Source organism: Passer montanus, unplaced genomic scaffold (genome assembly GCF_014805655.1).
Source record: "Passer montanus isolate IOZ18808 unplaced genomic scaffold, ASM1480565v1 scaffold66, whole genome shotgun sequence".
NCBI classification, from domain to species: domain Eukaryota; kingdom Metazoa; phylum Chordata; class Aves; order Passeriformes; family Passeridae; genus Passer; species Passer montanus.
Genome location: NW_024371704.1, coordinates 3,296,450 through 3,302,939, shown reverse-complemented (window position 1 = coordinate 3,302,939; position 6,490 = coordinate 3,296,450).

The window sequence follows — 6,490 nt, the reverse complement described above, 5'->3', positions numbered from 1 at the left end:
AATCCCAAAGGAACACCGAAACCCACCGGGGGCCACGGCAACAGATGGAGCAGGGCTCTGCCGGGGTCATCCGGCCGGGAGGGAAGGCGCTGGGATGTGCAGCCGCGTTTCACGCCCGAGCTGCTCTCCAAGGACGCGCCGCCTCCCCACTGCAGAGGGCGGGCGGCGGTGCCGGGGGCGGCCGGACCCGGCGACGCCGGCGGAGCTCGGCGGCGGCCCGGGGCTCCCGGGAGAAGGGCAGGGCGGCCAAACCTTCCCCCGCGGCGGCGGCTGCCCCGCACGGGGCTTCTCCGCTCCCCGCGACCCCGGGCGGGCGCTCTGAGCCGCTGCGGAGCTGCCGCGGCTCGGGCGGCCGGGGCCAAACTTCCCGTGGCTCCCGGGGGGCGGGGCCGCGCGGTGCAGGGTCCGCGCCCCCCCCCAGCGCCCACAGCCCGAGCCCCGCCGGGCCCCGCAGCCCCGGCCGCACCCCAGAGCCCTCAGCGAACGGGGCCCGCACCCCAGACCCCTCACCCGAACGGGCCCCGCACCCCAGAGCCCTCAGCGAACGGGCCCCGCACCCCAGACCCCTCAGCGAACGGGTCCCGCACCAGCCCGGGGCGCCAGCATCTCCCACGGGGCCCAAGGACCGAGCCGCTGCCGTTCCAGCGGCATCCTGGATGCGGTGTCCGCGTCCCAGCGCGCCGGGAGGAGAAGGCCAAACGGTGTTTTCCAGAAGCGGTGGGAGATGTCCACCCTAACACCGTCAGTCAGGCTCGGCGGTGCTTCCAACGCGTGCATGGCTCTTGATGTGCGCTAGGGCTTCATTCTCCTGCGGAACGGGGGATCCGAAAAGGAATAAATAAGTGCTTTAAACCTTGGCTGTGTGTGACAGCAGGCTGGGAATGAAGGCAGGGGGTCACACAGGGAGCAGGTTTTTGACCTGCACTTTGCTCCTGACAGAGAATCCCAGAATGGATCAGGTTGGAAGGGACCTTCAAGCTGTTCCCATTCCAGCCTCTGCCACGGGCAAGGGCACCTTCCACCATTTGCTCCAAGCTCTGTCCAAAGTGGCCTGGAACACTTCAGGCATGGGGCGACCACATCTCCTCTGGGCAACCTGCCTCACCAGCCTCACAGCCACGAATTTTGTCCCAATATCCAATCCAAACCTACTCCCTGTCAGCTAAATCCACTGCAGGTCATTGCAGTTTAAGGACACCCGCAGGTCCTGAGCCCAGCCATCCCTCAGCCCGTGGGATGCTGCAGGACACACAGGAATGCAACGCTGGCCTTGCTCTCCCCAGTTTTTGTGGCACAGGATCTTTACCCCACCAGAAGCTGGGATTCAGGCTTGCAGCCTGATATCATTCCTCATCTCTTCCCTTCAGAGCACTTTCATCATGTCCCAAAATCTCATTCCTGGCCGCAGCTGACTACAGACATCAGGTGGTCAGAGAAATCTTAACTTTGCCAGCTTTCTGTCCCTTTGAGGTTACCTGACCACCTTTTAGTGAAGGAACTTTTCCCACTATCTAATCTAAACCTCTCCTGGTACAGCTCTAGGCCATCTCCTATGGTCCTGGATATGTGCTGACACGTGCTGCTGCATCAACCACCTTGGCATTACTAAAACGTGGTGCTGAGAACCCTGTGTGCTTTCTCACCTGTCTCTCCAGAGTGTTTAGGGGGTGAAACCCACATTACCACGTCCTTTCAGTGCCCAGCGTGGGCTCCAGATGCAGCACTGAGAGGCTCGTGGCTTCTTCCTCCTCTCCCAGTTCCTGGTGAGGTAAAGATCCACGCAGGGAGAGGGTAAAGAGGATCAACACAAAAGCAGTTCTGGAAACAACAACCTATTTTTATACTTCCTTCTCTCAAGGCACCGCCCTTCGCCTCTGCCCTGCTCAGGAGCAGCAGGAAAAACGGGCAGGCAGCTTTTGGCTGCTGATGCCTTCACCTCTGGGAATGCCTGTCTGTGTTTCCTTATCCCATTCTGCACTCAGGAAATTTAACACCAACTACTGCATTTTTTACTCTGCCTCACGATCAGCAGTGAAGCCACGAAACAAAACCACGCTCCTCAGTTCCACCTCTGTGTCACCAGAGTGGTTGTGTTTCCCTCCAGGATGTTGGAAAAATCACTGCTGGACACAGTCCTGTGCCGTGTGCTCTGGGATGATCCTGAGCTGGGAGGTTGGACCGGGTGGTCCCTTCCAAGCTGACCCCAAAATGTGGCAGGGACAAGGCTGGGGTGGGAGGCACAGCGTGTTCCCAGGCTCCTCATCCTGCTCAATGGCAGACCCAGCTCCACCATGGATTAGTTGGCTCCCTGCCACTGTGGAATGAGAGGGGCTCCCTCCCCAAAAAGCACTGGCCTTGCTGAGCTGAGCCACTGTGACTCAGCTGCTGGTGCTTATGAAACATCACAGTTTTCCAAGTAATTCAAACCTTGGTGTGGGTATTTTTTTTTTTATTGGTCGGGTTTTTTTGGCTTGGTTTGTTTTCTGTAAACCCACTTTAATAAATGAATGGCTCTTTAACAATGGCTTTTTCATCAAAGTCCTGGGAAATTGGAAATATTAGGCAGTCACTCGTAGAAGCAAGCACGGCACATTTCAAACACCCCAAGTCAAAAGCAGCTTCACGGTTTCCACACTCTGACAGTGATTTTCCACCTCAGGGAAACACGATTTGCAAACTGTTCTTGCTCCTTGTGGTCCCCAGATGTGCTGAGCACATCCCTGTGTGCTGGTCCTGGAGCACGGTTCCGCAAGGATTTGGATGGATTCTCCATCCACACCCACCGTACTGCAGACACACCTTGCATCCAGCATGCCAGCTCACACAGACCTACTTTTGGAGTCCTTAACCTCACCTGAGGATGTGGTGGATGTACTGCCAGACCCAGCACCTCCTCCACCATTCTGTGCCACCAACCCAACAGAAGCTGCATCCCTGAAAAGCCCTGGCAGCAGATCCAAGCTTGGGAGTTTCTCCCTGCTGTCGCCATATGATCCTCAGCGGGGCAGCTGCCAAGCCTGGGGAACCTGTTTCCAAATCCATGCTGCAAAGAGAAGGAGGGAGGATGTTTAACCCATTCCTTGCTGAGTGGCAGGCTGGCAGTCCTGTGGAAGGACAGTGGCATTGTCACCGGGGTGGTGGCTGCTGCTGCAGGACAACTGGGGAGCGTAGCTGCCTGATCAAAGACTCAGCTGCTTCACAGATGGTGTGTAACAGGGATTTCTAAGGCCAGCACATGCTTCAAGGCAGTTTGGCAGCTCCTCTTGCAGCAACCTGCTTGTGTAGACCCCTGAACAATGCCAGGGTGTGTCCTGAGCTGGGTCTGCAGGCAGGATGGTGGTGCCAGACTGCCTGTGGCCAAGCAGAGTGCCCTGCCTGGTGGCATCCAAGGGAAGAGCTGGATCAGGGCAGCCCCAGGACAGAGAGGCCCCACACTGGGCTGGGAACACATCCTAAAGACAGGGATCTCCATCCACAGGGAACTCCATCCTTGGGGTTGGAGGAAGAGTGACATGCAATGCAATGTCACAGGAGCACCAATGGTCCTGGTCTGTTCACCCCACCTGCAGGGACCCCACTGCAGTACAGGGCAGAGGAAGGACTCTGCTCCTCATCCTCTCACACCCCCAGGCTGGGCATGGGACTGTGTGGTGCCACCCATGGCAAAATGTGCCCTTGGGGTCACAGAGGGCAGGCAGCACCAGACACCAAAATGCAGAACTGCCCTGGGGACAGTCTGAGCACTGCCCAGAAACAGGTCGTGAACCAACCTGCTCAGTGACCAATACAAGGCCAGTTTTTAAACCATGAGCACCCAGGGAGGTTCTGGTCATGGCAGATGAGCTCCAGTGTAGGCTGGCTGTTACTGCTCAGCTGCAAGGCCCTGGCACCAAGACAGACCAAGCTGACCTTTTGTGGAATTGTGACAAAGACTGGTCAAAAAAATAAAAAAAATGAAGTTAACATTGGGAATTAGGAGGAGGAAAAACTGGAAGCAAGATCCAGCAAGTACAAGACAAGACATCTCCAGCTCAGAAGCCCCAAGACATGAGAAGTTGGAAAAATGCATGGAAAAGGACTGCTTGAATTGGTTCACCACTTCTGTTTACTCTGGTCACCAGCAGCAGCAGCATCCAGAGCTCACCCCAGGTTCCTGCAGCATCCACTGCTTGTCTGATGCACCTGCACTGCACACTGAGCAATGATGAGCGTCCCAGTGCTCTCTTGGAGCCCACCACCACCATCAGGCATCGTGGCACAGCACCCTGAAAGCAGCACGAGCTCTGCCTTTACAGAGAGGGCCAAAAGGTGGAGGAACATCAACAGAGCTGCAAGAGTTAAGTGTCTTCCCACAGTAACACCTCCTGCTCCCAAAGCAAAGGGATTCATGAGCAGGCATGGGTTGTTTCACCAGTGAAGTGGAAGGTGTTTAGATGAACCATCACATTGGTGAGCAGTGATTACATGCACCCAGGACAGCTGTTAAGTGTATCCAAAACAGCTGTAAACACAGCCACGTCCCCTCTGCCTGGAGCACCAACACTGCTTCCAGCCTGCAGCCGCCAACACAGCTGCAGGCCGTGGCTCCAGGGCTGTGGATGTGCTCATAAACCCGCCTGGGCTCGCAGCTGGGGGCACTGCTGCCCCCCGGCCCTGCCCCACAGCAGGCTCTGAGCAGCCCCTTCCTCCAGCCGAGCCTGCAGACAGCAAGACCAGGAGCAGCAGCATCCCCCGGGGATGCAACTCTTGCCTTTCCCCTTCCGTGGGTTGGCTTCTGTCCATCAACCCCTCAAACAGCTCCTGCTAATGCCAGACAAGCCACACTTTAAATACAGATCAAGTGTTCAGCTGAGAACCCTCTGTCCATCCCCCCAGCACCCCCACCCCCAGGCTGGCTGAGCTGGAACAAAGAGGAGACTGCCCCGGGGTGATTATCTCTTCCTTCATCTCCTTCACTTGGGAGGATATCCTGGTATCATCTGCTTTTACCTGCTTGGGGCCTGACATTTGTTCCCTTTCTAGCACCTTCCTGTTTGGGACATTTCTTTGTCTAAGCTTCCTCTCCTACTTGAGTTGCTGAAACCAAGTCCAGGGAGCACCAGGCAAACAAAGTGTTGTACATCACTGTCAACATCCTCCATAGCAAACCCACTCCTTGAGCAGACAGACCAGCAGCAAACCCCTGTCATGGCTTACTCAGTCTCAAAGAGAACCTGCTCTGCATTAAACCACAGAAATTCTCAATTCAGGAACACTGAGCATGGATCCAGACCCCACTCCTCACTGCCCACCATCAGGCACAACTGTGGCTCCCCAGATGTTTGGATACAGGCAGACCTGTATGGTTCATGTACAAATCACACAGAGTTCAAACAAGGTCACCAATACACCCCAGCTGGCACAGAACACCAATCGTTAAAGCAGAGAGAAACCCTTAGATAATATTTTATGCATCCTACTTGTAATCAAACAGGCTGGAAAATCTCAGAGAATCCAGATGCAAAGGTCTAAATCTTAAAAATGCTGCTAGCAAGGCACTGTGTTTTGTTTGCACTATTTAAATATGTTTGCACATATTTAACTTATTTCGTAAGGAAAATTGAATTGATTAAGGAAAAAAAAAAAGACACCACAAAATCCTTGTCACCCTGTCAGCAACATCACTCCTGATGCCAATCCCAGTTTGGGATGCCAGAGCACCCAATGAGGCATCAGGACCAGGCAGAGAGAAACCACAGAGCCACACACCAGCTGCCTCTCCCAGAAAAAAATGTCTGACCAGCATTAAATTGCTCATCAAACTAAAAATACAAAGCCAGGTTTAATGCCTCACATAAAGCAGCCATGGTCCAGAGCACAATCAGCAGATCCCAGATAATTATCTCATTGGGAAGAGTCAGCATGCAGGGCATGGCTTTCCCTCACAAGGAAATGGTGAGTATGGAGATAAGGGTGATCCAATTAACTGGACTTTATGGGGATTTCAAAATGGTATGTGGCAATGTTCTTAAGCACTTAAAGAATACCCAAAAGCTCTTAAAGAAACTCAGCTGCTGTGGGATAAGAGGTAGAGCCCTCCTGGGATTAGCAACTGGTGAAAAGGTCAGGAAGCAGAGAGCAGGAACACGACTGCACCTCTAAGGGAAGGGCTGCTGCACCCTACCTGAGTGCTCTGCAAAGGCCAGGAGCCAGCACTGTGACAGCACATCCATGCACGATGGCCACCAAGGGCAGTGCTGCCAACAGACAAAGGCAAAAACGGTGAAACCTGTTCCTCTGGGCAGGGACAAGTGGGGCTGGGCTCTGAAGCAAAGGCTGGATCAAGTGATTCACCTCTGCCCCTCTCTTATGCAACACCTCAATGAAAGGATCTACTGGTGCCAATCTCATCTGCTTCCAAAACCATCTCACAGCTCAAATTTGCATGCAGTTTTATTTCCTTGGGTTCCCTAAGGCTGATCCTGCAAGCACCCACCCAGGTTGGTTTTAG